The sequence below is a fragment of the Echeneis naucrates genome, chromosome 2, assembly GCF_900963305.1.
Source record: "Echeneis naucrates chromosome 2, fEcheNa1.1, whole genome shotgun sequence".
NCBI classification, from domain to species: Eukaryota; Metazoa; Chordata; class Actinopteri; order Carangiformes; family Echeneidae; genus Echeneis; species Echeneis naucrates.
The window spans coordinates 841,279-854,842 of NC_042512.1; the positions used below are offsets into that span (position 1 = coordinate 841,279).

At 39.6% G+C, this 13,564-nt stretch overlaps 1 protein-coding gene and 2 non-coding genes across 3 annotated transcripts in view; all 3 read right to left on the bottom strand.

Moving 5' to 3' along the window:
* The window catches only part of LOC115053664 (NLR family CARD domain-containing protein 3-like), a 284,587-nt gene that overhangs the window by 224,486 nt on the left and 46,537 nt on the right, over positions 1-13,564 (bottom strand). The gene's annotated exons all lie outside the window — the stretch shown is intronic.
* Positions 9,380-9,461, bottom strand: trnas-uga (transfer RNA serine (anticodon UGA)). The gene has a single exon. It is a non-coding gene; the product is annotated as a tRNA-Ser (tRNA).
* On the bottom strand, positions 10,158-10,347 carry LOC115058039 (U2 spliceosomal RNA). Its single transcript, XR_003842014.1, has one exon. It is a non-coding gene; the product is annotated as a U2 spliceosomal RNA (small nuclear RNA).

Sequence of the window (13,564 nt, forward strand, 5' to 3'; positions counted from 1 at the left end):
AAACAAAACTTCATACCAAAAGAGAATATGAATAATAACAATTTTACAATCACAGTATCAACAATCTTATGATACTAATACATTTCTATAATTAAGTTTGAATATATAAAAATTTTTTACCAATAATTGTTTGTGTGTATGGTTACAGGTAGACATGAAAAAACCCTATCTTGACTTTTGCTTTGTTTATTGGGTACCAAACAATGTAATGAGTGATGGCTCTGTGTGTGTGTGTGTGTGTGTATTAAGGTACAAATATCAAAGCTTATTCAACCATTTTCATAGATCTGGGTAGAAAACAAACTGCAGTTACATGAAGACATTAACACAAGGTAAACTTAACAGTACCTTCACAGAGTGGATTGGGTCTCCATCCGTCTCTGGTGCATGTGGCCCGGGTTGTTTGGCCGTCTGGACTGCTGTAGCCTGTTTTACATCTGTAACTTACAACTGCCCCAAGTCGGCCTACCTGTCTGGACATCCAAATTTGCAAATGATTTCTGTTTCGGTCTGGCAGATTACATGTAACCACTAGAATAAGAGAAATACATTTTTATTTCAAGTAACCAAGATCCAATTGATATCAGTCAGTAGGTGTTGATGAACAACCAAAACGAGTTCAAAAAGCATCTGAACTGGTGTCAGTCTGTTTTAAGCCCAAGGATTTCTTTACCTTTGCACTGTGGTTGTAAACTCCACTCGCCGGTGTCTTTGCATGTAACTTCTGCTGAAGTGTTTTGAGGGTGATGAATATAGTAATAATCTCCACATGTTACAAAGACTGATTCATCAGGTCGAAACACATTTCTGAAAGGAGGGTCATACTTGGTTCCTGGAGTTGGTGGAAGCTGCAGTTTACATGTCATCACTGCATTCGTAATGAAATAAATATATTTTCTGTTAGTTTTTTGTCACAAAATATCCGTGACATCAATATATGAATCACTAACTTTCATTTGTGAATTTCATCATGGGATTCGTGCTTACATTCACATGAAGGTGTGGGGCTCCACTCTGCTCTTTGACCTATTTTTATACACACTGAGTCTCTTCCCCCTGTGCGCTTAAAAAACTGATTGCAGTTGTATTCCAGGATTTCATTTGGCTTGTATTCTTCTGTATTTCCCATTACATAACCGTTTTCAATCTCAGGTTTCAGACATGTGACCTCTGTTCAAGAAAAAACAAAAACAGTCCTTACTCCTGATGAGGAAAGGCTAAAATCACAGTAACCACTGATTAACCTGGTTGGAGAGGAAGATTTTGATGTTTCAATTATATTCAGTAAAATTGTCATTAAAAGGTTTTTTCCGCTTATCAGTAAAATGTGTTTGGATTTTTTGGAGATAAATTGGGCATAAATATCTGGAGCACAGTAGACATTCCTGGTTTTGGGACAAATATGCCATCTGAACTTTGGGAAGGGAGCACGTTACATTATCATTGACTGTATCACTTCAGTCAGAAATCAGTCACTATCTGTGAGGTCTCTCACTGATTTCTGTGAGTTGTTATTGTGTTACAATGGAGCAGTAGTGTTGGTTAAAGCTGTTTTAATCATAAATGTGTGTTTCTGTCTTTTGTTTTCCTCCTTTCAGCCAGTCGTACCTTTGCATTTTGGAATATTGTCACTCCATTCTCTGTGTTCTTGACTTTTGCTTTTGCTTTGTTTATTGGGCACCAAACAATGTGAAACATATTCTGCAGATCTGTTCAGGCTTTACAGAGCTGCATTACTTGCCTTTTCTGTAAAGGCCAATAATTTCAATGAACCTGAGACACATTTAAAATGTAATGAGTGATGGCTGTGTGTGTGTGTGTGTGTGTGTGTGTGTGTATATTAAGGTATAAATATCAAAGCTTATTCAACCATTTTCATAGATCTGGGTAGAAAACAAACTGCAGTTACATGAAGACATTAACACAAGGTAAACTTAACAGTACCTTCACAGAGTGGATTGGGTCTCCATCCGTCTCTGGTGCATGTGGCCCGGGTTGTTTGGCCGTCTGGACTGCTGTAGCCTGTTTTACATCTGTAACTTACAACTGCCCCAAGTCGGCCTACCTGTCTGGACATCCAAATTTGCAAATGATTTCTGTTTCGGTCCGGCAGATTACATGTAACCACTAGAATAAGAGAAATACATTTTTATTTCAAGTAACCAAGATCCAATTGATATCAGTCAGTAGGTGTTGATGAACAACCAAAACAAGTTCAAAAAGCATCTGAACTGGAGTCAGTCTGTTTTAAGCCCAAGGATTTCTTTACCTTTGCACTGTGGTTGTAAACTCCACTCGCCGGTGTCTTTGCATGTAACTTCTGCTGAAGTGTTTTGAGGGTGATGAATATAGTAATAATCTCCACATGTTACAAAGACTGATTCATCAGGTCGAAACACATTTCTGAAAGGAGGGTCATACTTGGTTCCTGGAGTTGGTGGAAGCTGCAGTTTACATGTCATCACTGCATTCGTAATGAAATAAATATATTTTCTGTTAGTTTTTTGTCACAAAATATCCGTGACATCAATATATGAATCACCAACTTTCATTTGTGAATTTCATCACGGGATTCGTGCTTACATTCACATGAAGGTGTGGGGCTCCACTCTGCTCTTTGACCTATTTTTATACACACTGAGTCTCTTCCCCCTGTGCGCTTAAAAAACTGATTGCAGTTGTATTCCAGGATTTCATTTGGCTTGTATTCTTCTGTATTTCCCATTACATAACCGTTTTCAATCTCGGGTTTCAGACATGTGACCTCTGTTCAAGAAAAAAAAAAAAACAGTCCTTACTCCTGATGAGGAAAGGCTAAAATCACAGTAACCACTGATTAACCTGGTTGAAGGTTTTTTCCGCTTATCAGTAAAATGTGTTTGGATTTTTTGGAGATAAATTGGGCATAAATATCTGGAGCACAGTAGACATTCCTGGTTTTGGGACAAATATGCCATCTGAACTTTGGGAAGGGAGCACGTTACATTATCATTGACTGTATCACTTCAGTCAGAAATCAGTCACTATCTGTGAGGTCTCTCACTGATTTCTGTGAGTTGTTATTGTGTTACAATGGAGCAGTAGTGTTGGTTAAAGCTGTTTTAAGCATAAATGTGTGTTTCTGTCTTCCCCTGTCTTTTGTTTTCCTCCTTTCAGCCAGTTGTAACTTTGCATTTTGGAACGTTGTCACTCCATTCTCCGTGTTGGTTGCAGTGAATGTGTGATGGCCCAAACAGAACTTCACTATAGAACCTGCAGTTAAATCAGATCACATTGCCATAGGCTGCGTCGTCTGTATCCCCAAACACCTGAACATTACTGTCAGCCTCAATTGGTCTGCATTTAATGGCTGAAAAAAAGGGTTATTTGAAGCTGAGAAAATATATTTCCTCATATTTTGATTTGAATCTGTTAACCAGCAATTATTCTGGACTGCAGACCATTTCAACATTTCTGTCATACAGGGGCCCATTTATGAACTGGCTGAGTGTACAATCTGTGAGATAGCAGAAAGAAAAAAATACTATAATAATAAAAAATAAATAATAAGTATTGCACCAAGTACTTTATCTTACCGTCACTTTTCACAAAGGTCAGAAGCCATAAAAATAGGACACTGCTTCGGGTTATCATGTGCATTGTATCTTCATTACTCTGAACTTCCAAATTCAAGTGAAAACTGGAGCCTGAGACGTTATTAAACAGAGAGCTGTGGATTTTACAGGAACAAGACAGTTGCTCAATGACTTACACAATCTGTTCCAGCCTCCAAATAGTCTCATAGGCTGACCGGGAAAAGACAGAGTAAAGGACTATACACAAAGCTTTATGTAATGCGTTTGATAATTATTCTTATCAAACATTGAAACCTAATATATAATTGATGATAACATATTCAGACAAATAGTGATCTATTTAGTTATTTATTTCATTTAAAAGGTTAATTTTGTCGCAAATGCAATTTGTGTTTTAGTGGTTTGATTACTCCTGAGCACTCAGTTTGTTAATCATTCAGAGACCAAAATATATATATATATATATATTCCTGTAAAGGTCTCTTTTCTTTTCTAGTAATCATTTGCAGAAATCAATTAAGCAAACAGAATACACTGCAGTTGATCAAGTCAGCTCAGACTCTCCTCAGTAAAGTAAATAAGAAATACAAAATTGCAAAGTAGTTTGTCACTGATTTTAACCCCAGTGTGGAATCTTACAACAATCCATGTATGTCCTTTGTTTCTCAGTGTGGATTGCTTATACATGTACTATTGATTCAAAAGAGAAAAAATAGTTTTACGTGTGTGTGTGTATATGTGCATATTCCAAGGAAATTTGGAGAGAGGAAAGGAAGTCCAACAAAGGTCATAGGGCAAGTGATGAAATAAATGCCTTCATTCATAAATCCATGCACTGCCATATTAGGGGATTTTTCTCCTTTTTGTTAATAATAATAATAATAATAATAATAATAATAATAATAATAGTAATATCAACTATTATAATTGTACAAATAAGTAATAACTCAGATTTTTGTATAACAAAGAAATTAAATTGAAGAGCTGAATAGAAGAATAGTCCCAAGAAACACTGTCAACATTTGTCAATATTGAATTTACAAAATCCAAGTGCCAAAATAATTGTGTCTTTTTCTAGATAATTATTGCAGTAGGGCAAACCGTGAGGAATAATTCATTTATGAATATTGTCTTAATGTTTTAATTCTTAGGGTGTGTGTGTGTGTGTGTGTGTGAAGAATAAATGTAAATACACCAGCTTTTTATTCTGTCCTGCCAAAATGTGGCTCCTGCACTCTTTTTCGGTCTGGCCAGTTATCAGTCAGTTAGCGCTTCAGAAAGACAACTCTGGCTGGTCAAAAAAATCCAGTATTCAATGCTCGGATAAATAAAATCACAGAAGGAGTGAGATTGACCTCCTGAGGTGCTGGATCTGTCTGACAGATAATATCCACAGCAACTTTTGTATGAAGCAAAATAAAATTCATCAAGATTCAGCGAGTGCAACATTTATCAATGTCTTGACTGCCCTTTGCAGTTTGTTGAACTAAACTTCATCACTTTGTTTCAGTGATGAGCAGGAACTCCACTGAGAGTGAAGCTCTGCTGGGGTTTGAATGCAGAATGTTCTGTTTACAAGACAGACACTTTAAGCAGCTCAGCATCAGTACTGACAGTTTCTCTGCAGTCTGTCTCTGAAACCATGTCTGTGTCTGTATCGTAGAGGAAGAAAACACAAATGGGAAAATAACACTCAGTCACACTAAATGTACAGTTGTCACTGTGCTGCTCCTGACTCAGTGATGCTGTTGGATGCTTATCGGGCCGCCGTTCTTAAAGTGTGGGCTCCACCCCACTGGTGGGGAATAGAGACATGACAGGTGGGGCGTGACAGACTGGAGGAAATGTTCCTTTTCATTCTCATCTTTGTTAATGCTGTCTTTATTGACAACAAAGATCCGACATTCAGAACAAAACACCCACACACCAACAAATGAAGCATGGAGTCATCATCAGCAAAGCCAGGTGGCTGCTACATGGGTTAAACTTGTGACCTTCAGGGGAATTAGCTCAAATGGTAGACCTGATGATGACTCCATGCAGGGTGTTAATGATTACTTTGTGTGTGGGTGTTTTTGAATGTCAGACCTTTGTAGTCCATAAAGAAAGGATGGAATGGATTTGTTAACCCATGTAGCAGCCACCTGGGTGAAAACAGCAGCTGATGTTTGCTGATGATGACTCAGGGCGTTAATGATTACTTTGTGTGTGGGTGTTTTTGAATGTCAGATCTTTGTAGTGGGTTCGAATCCTGCCTGTCCATGTTGCAGCCTGCTGTCCTAGGTAGAATAAATGTCTGACTTTAGTTCCTTCTTGAACGCTCTCTAAAGATCCTTGAAACCTGTTTAAGGTTAAATCAAAGTTTATCTGGACCGACTGTATCTGCTTTCAAAGCTGTTGTCAGATATTTCTGTTTTTTCTACACAACTCCAACACCAGTTAGTCAGCAAAATATGATGAGCCAAGTCCACTGTGACAAATAACAAAGGATTTTAGTTCGCATGCAATAAACTGTCACATTAATGTCCTGAATGTGCTGTGTGTAAATAATGAGGTTCATCAAAACAAAGTCAGAACCAGAGCTCAGGCTGTTGGTACACAAACAAAGAAAGGCATACTTGTGGATTCACAAGATTATATCAGGATCTGACCTTTTCCTGTTCCATCAGTAACCATCAAAGGAGATGCTGATTCTGTGATGTCACAAAAGTTCTAATGACATCACAGAGATCAAAGAGATCAAAGACTCCTCCCACTTTTTCTCATGACCTCCACAGTAGAGTTCACTCTGTTAATGAAGCTCCAAAGACAATCATGGTCCTGCCAGATACCTTTGAGTTCTGCCGACAGAAGCAACATCAAAACTGGAACTATTTGGACTGAACTGGATTTGAAACCTTCACTGTTAGACTGGAGAAGTCGGTGGTGAACATCCAGCAAAAATTTAGACGGTCATGCAGTGGTAGTGTGGCCGAGCGGTCCAAGGCGCTGGATTAAGACTCCAGTCCCTTCCGAGGTCCGTGTTCGAATCCCACCACTGCTAGTTTGTTTCTTGTCAATGAAAACTAATCAGCTGATTCAGGCATTTTTGGTCTCCCTGTGAACAAAATTTAGAGATCACAGTGAAAGACGATACCAACACCAGGTGGGCTGAAATGAGAAATATCGCAGACAAACAGTCTGTGATGTTTTTCCATTACTTGGTCCATGAAAGCAACTAACCATGGTTGGCAGGGCTTGAACTTGCACAGGGAAACCCCAATGGATTTCTAGTCCATCACCTTAACCACTCGGCCACAACAACCATGCACATGATTGCACATCAGTCCCCTCAGAGAGAATCTGCCCTTAAAACCTCCTGTTGCACTGAAAATGTATTCTGAAATGAACATATAACAAAGAAGTAGATAACCAGAGACCAAACTCCTCAACATAAAGTTGTTTGCATGCAAATTCATGCACATGAGGATTCAGGATGTTCCACACCTCATTTATCAACATTTATAAAGAGTTACACAACACTGAAATGAACCTGTTCAAGTCAGAGCAGCTTTCCTTAGTTCTTACTGTCAAGGAAGGAAACATGGTCCAACAGATCATAGTGTAAGATCAAAGAACACAGATGGGAAATGACCTTTTGACAGATTTAGATTTAGTGGGATTTGAACCCACGCCTCCAGGGGAGGTTTTTCACTCAGACAGCTGTTTGCCACTGTTGGTAGAGGGCGGCCCTCCTTTCTACCATGTCCTGTTTCTCCAGCATTCTGGGGCTGGGGGGCTCACAGTGGGCAGAGTCTGCAGCCATCAGAGAATGTCTCTCCTGGCTTGCCAATTCTGATAAGAATTCTCTTGGATTACACAACACATGAACGAACATGTTTCACAGACACAAACCTGTGGAGGTGAAAAGACTCCAGTGATGTAGAGCTCCTGGCACATCAGTAACCTCCTCTTCTTGTGAGCTCCCCTGTCCTGGTGTAGAAGGCAACAGCTGGCAGGTCTTGTAGGCACTCTGGACCCTCCAGATGTGCTCCATCCTCCCACTGCCCAGCAGGGTAACGCCAAAGGAGTCATTGCTACTGTTTCATCTGAAAATTCTGTCATTCCGTGAATCAAAATGGCAGCATTACATGACGACAGTCACTTCACTTGCATGGTACGTCGCACAATACTGTAATTAATATTTAAATACTGAACATTCACTGCATGCACAGATAACCTGGCATTAAGAGCATTTGTGTTATGATTTAAACCAATTTTGACTTGACTTAATGGAATAAATTAGCAAACGCTGTTGACGAGGACGTCTGAATTGACTATGCTCTACTCTGCATTGCCATCATATTGGAGGTGGGTTTGTCTATGCAGTCAGCATTGGTGGTTCAGTGGTAGAATTCTCACTTCCCATGCCAGAGGCCCGGGTTCAATTCGTGAACTTCTGACTTTAGGTCCATACTGAATGATCAATGAAACATGTTGAAAGATCCTTATTGACAGCATTGTTGCGCTTTGCTACATCTGAGCTCAAGATACAAATAAAATAATCGAAAATGGCTTTTATTTTGAAATGCTTTTTTGGCGCGACTGCTCTTGTTCTTTCTGTAGCTCAAAGTGTTAAGGAGTTGAAACGCAACAAAACATATGAAATGATGAAAATAAAGATTAGGCAGAATGAATGTGATGCAGATTTTTACAGAACATCCAACCTTCCAACCACCATCCTTTCAGTTAGCAGCCGAACCTGCTGACCAATTGCGCCACAGAGACAGCTAATTTTTGGTAATTCATTTAAATTTTGGTAGGATGACTATGCTGACTGGATAACTGAGAGATCAGAGTGTTAGACAAGATAAGTACTTCCTGTGCTTCATTAGCAGTGCTGCAGATTGAACCCAGGACCTCATACATGCAAAACACACGCTCTCCCACTGAGCTACATCCCCTGCATGGTCTGGTAGCATTAGCAGCTTTATCAGCTTTAGCTAGGGAGTTTTGTCAATGACCTGTATTTATGACCAAAAATCAAACCCGGGCTGCAGCAGTGAGAGCACAGAATCCTAGCCACTACACCACCAGGGAGTGTGCTATTGCCACGACATTAATTTTAAGGACTGAACTTCACAAGCACCAAATCCCAGTCAATAGACCACCAGGGAGCATTCTAATTTTCATACAACCATTTTTGTGGACTGAACTTCCATCAAAGGCTAGCAGAGAGACAACAAGGTAAAGCAAAGCGCAACACTGTCCTGAGGATCTATCCCACATCGGTAACTCGAAGTGATGGTGGCCATTGGTGCAACATTGGGTTGATCCGGCCACATGCAATGGTGGTATAGTGGTAAGCATATTTTAATCAAAAGTATGTTTTAACCGTTGTTGGCAGGATTCAAACCTGCGCGGGGAAACCCCAATGGATTTTCTAGTCCATCGCCTTAACCACTCGGCCACAACAATGTAGTGGTTGTGGTTTTCTCCAGTTTTCATACTGCTGTACAAAAACATCATGTTTCAGTCAGTTGGTGGCTCTAAATTGTCCGTGTAGGCCTTTCTGTGTGGAGTTACATGTAGGTGGAGCCAGGTGATCAGGCTGAGGATGTAACTTTAAAGTGTTAAGGAGGAGATTTAAGTTGTTTTTAGTGTCCTCAGACAATCCAGGAAGTGCCATTTCTCCTAAAACATAGCACGATTCCTGTGCTGTGTTGGGAGTGAAGATAGAAACTCCAACAGTACAAACCCCATATGACCAGGACTGCAGCAGCACTGAAGAGATTAATTTAAAGAAGCATGAGGCAACAACCAATCGTTGCTAGCAGGATTTGAACCTGCGCGGGGAAACCCCAATGGATTTCAAGTCCATCACCTTAACCACTCGGCCACAACAACCACGCACAGCAAATCTCCCATGACTCAGCATTTTCTAGCCTGAATAGTTTCCTCCTCAAAGGACAGGGCACCTTCTTGTTGTGAGGAAGCGCAGCTTCAAACTCTTTTTCCCAGAGTCCATCGAGGGAATTATACTGGAGATGACAAACCTGGAGGGGAAGCGTGTGTTTGGGGACATCTGGAGAGAATTGGACCTGGTAGACCTCCAAACCTACCTGGGTCTGAAAAGAGACAACAAAACAAGCCTGAGATGCTGCAAATGTGACGTCTATGTTTGTACGGCCCACTCTGACCTGAGTGTCAAATGCCACTCATGCATGAATTCACATACACACAAACACACACACACAACTTCATGTTGAGGAGTTTTCTCTCTAGGATTCTATTTCTTTTTTACATCACATGTTCATTTTGGAATACATTTTCAGTGCCTATTTGTATTTTCACTGCAGTTACTCATGTTAACCACTCTGAGACATTTTTAACAGCTAAAGAGTGTTAAATAAAAACTTGGTGGTGATTAATGTTTTTTTGTGTTAATTTAAGAGCAGATAAAACAGAGCAGGAACACTAAAGTAAGGGGCGGGGGGTGAAAACGACAGGAGGGTTAAAGAGCAGATTCTCTCTGAGGGGACGGATGTTGCCACAATGTTTAAGGTGATGTTGAGCTGAACAGGACTTGTATTGAACACACAGAGGGAGTGCACCGTTCCTGGAGATACTGCAATACCAGGTCGATGCGTGGAGTGGACGGAGCAAGCCCCTATTCCATCTCCCTGTTCCAAAATCTATTTAATATATGGTCCCCGGGTAGGGGACGTATCAGATATTAAACTGATAAGAACAGATACTACACTTGATCTTAGCCAAAAGGCCGAGAAGCGATACCGCTCAGCTGTCGGAGGTAACGGAGTGTTTCTCCGCACCGACCCGCTCAGTGAGGGGTCAGAGTCGGCTTCAGTAACAACATCACTCCGAGAGAGAGACACAAACAGAAGACATGAAGAAACGAAGGAGGGATCAGAGAACAACCACAGACATGTTATTTTCACAAAGTTACGTTGTAGAGCAAAGAAAACGTCTCTTCTTGGTCACCTGTAAAACTTCATATCTATGTCAATGTCGGATTCTCTGAAGATTCGGCTCTCCTCGACTGGACTCGGCTTTTTTCGACCGAAAGAGAATTATAAAATGAAAGAGTAACTTAAAACCACAAATGACTGAAAACACATATATTTAAAATAGCATTCAAAGTCATTTTAACCAGCATTACTGCCATCATTTTATCTTAACAAAAAGTCTGTTATGTCCATTTAATGCTAACATACAATGGAAAACGCCATAGACCGGCTAACGGGATTAGCATCAGTACCGCGATCATTTTAAAGCATCAGTGAATTTATTCCAACTCCAACATGGCAGTAATACAGACATGTACAACAACACTTACAGACATATATTCTCTCAGCTCTTACAGAACAATAAAACAGCAGGAATTTAGCTTCTACCTGTCTGTTTCTAGAGAAGAGTTAGAAGACAGAAAATGCTTATGGAAATACTTAAAGCATCAGACTTTTAATTTTCACATTATTAGATTATTTATTATTTATCAGTGAATTCAAACTCTTCAAATGCTTCGTGAATTTCACCAGCAGGTGTCGCCATCCATTTTGGTGACTTCCTCCCATGTGTCCCCTCAGTTGTCGTTGTCATTAACGTGGCTGCAGCTCGACCTTTTGCAGGAAAATGGAAAATGAAATAAAACTTCGAACTGAACTGAAAAAAGGAGCAGTGCTGAAAACAAGTTCAGGAAGTTTTGCTGCAAGCTAAATGCTGGAAATTCACCACTCGTGAGTTTTGAAACAAACTTCCGTCTTCCTGCAGCACCTGTAGCAAATATTCACCGGAGTTCAGGTAAGAACTTTAATGAGAACTCAAACGCTGAATTTCTGTAAAGTTTTCTTTTCTCTGTTTGGACGTGAAACTGTTCTTAAACATCATTTAATAGACATGATTAGCAGAGCCCTCCTTGTTTAAGGTCGGTACGTCGTTATGCTAACATAGCTAATTTAGCTAGCATGCTAACGTATCTTAATCAGGTAATTTATCCACGTTAGCATGGAAACAGTAACTTAGTTACCTACGTGGGGAGGAGGTTTGTCCACATCTGGTTATGAATGGCTGGCTCCTGTGTTCAGGGGGAGGACGTGGAGATGCTTCTGTCTCTCTTTAGCCCGATAAAGGAGGAGGGTTGGAATTGTGACAAACAAGAAATGAAGAATAGACAGAGGAGAGTTCATTTGTAGTTCAAAACATATTCAGGGTGTTTTTTCAGACAATGCTAAATAACTTCTTTTCTTAGCAACATCCAAATGTTAGAGACTCAGTGCTGCTCTCCATGAAAAGCAGCAGTCAGCATAGTCTGGATACAACAGTGGTCAGGGCTGTATAATGTGTGTTTATATTGAATGTGCTGGAGAGTTAATATTATAATCTCAGTAATTTACTCATTGACAGAGTCAATTTATATTCCAGAACTCTTTGTGGCTTCTGGCAGCTGCAACTGTGTTGCTTTTTACTCTAATTATTGATTTATAGTCTTTATATTTCCTTACTTTTATAGTTGTGAAATGCAGTTTTGTGTCTTTTCCATGGGGTTGGTTGGTCAGATGCAGCAAACCCAGCCCCTTGTATGTGAACGTGCAACAATCTAAATGGAAAACCAGGGTTCAATTTGCAAGTTGATAACAGCTTTGTGAGACCACCTATCAGGATTGTGGATGTCTGGGTAAGTGAAGCTGGATCACTAAAACAGATCCCAGGCATGTTAATCCATCTTTGTGATACAGGCCTCTGGTTCCTCAGTGTCTCTTAGCTCTTTGAAGGAGGCAGCATCTTTTGAAGAGACACCCTGATCTGCAGTGGTCTAGTCCCAGGGTGATCTGCTGATATGCTGATGCTGAAGATGTTATGTGTCTCACCGGAGAACTCTAGATACACACTGTAGAAAAACAAACTGTCCCCTTACACACTGTAGACAAACACTCTTTAAACTATACCATCTTCATAAATGTTATATATTATGACATTATGCCATTTCTAATCAGATCATTGTAGACAAACATAACTGTGAATCTGAGCATGTGTAATAATGTTTTCTACTAGTATTAAAAGATAAAGGCTCATTTATTTGTCCCATATTGTACAACACATTATATAAATCAAAGGCCATTGGAGCTTTGTGATCTACCTGATGTGGATTATTTCTGTCTGTTAATGATTGACTTCAATTCATTCCAAAGTTCAGCGCTGCTCTGGTATCAGATTTTCCTGTAAGTCATATTCAGTTTTACACAGAGAGCTCAGACTGTGTTTGGATCAACAACTTTAGAAAACCTGCTGTCAGATATACATGTAGATATTGTCTTTATTTTTTTCATGGAAGCTGCAGTTAAAGTTCACCTTCACTCATCAGCTGCATGAAGATCAGTTCGACCATCAGGTAACGTAACCAACAGCCTTCATCCTGTTTGTGTCAGTGAATGTTGAACCAATTTGAAGACAGATTATAAAGTCAACAAAATGGAAATATTAAAAGATTTAGCTACAGTGACGTATGAAATACTGAACTTCACTCCTGCTGACTCTTAAAAATAAATTATTATTTATTATTTAGGAATTGGCATTTACAAATTTGATTTGAAAACTGACAGTTTGATGCTCATATTTGGGGCCATGATGATCATTTTCAACCAGCTACCTTCTCAGATATATAAAGAAGAGTTACTAACTCAGATCGGCTGTTGAAGAGCTGAAGAACATGACAAAAAGACAGGGAGATAGACAAAGTGATAAAAGAACACAAACTGCTCAGTTCTGTTTAATGTTCACTATTAAAGGAAACTGTTAATTTCATTTAAATGTTGCAGTCAGTGAATGCTTTAATCGTGATGATGAACCATCAAACTCCTTACAGCTCCCTGTTCAGATTCCAGATAAAGAGGGTTGGTTGTGGATGATGTGGTTACTTAGTAACAAGATCTCTTAAAGTTTTTGTGTTGAAGACATGAACTCATAAAATTACTGCTGAAAACATCAGCATG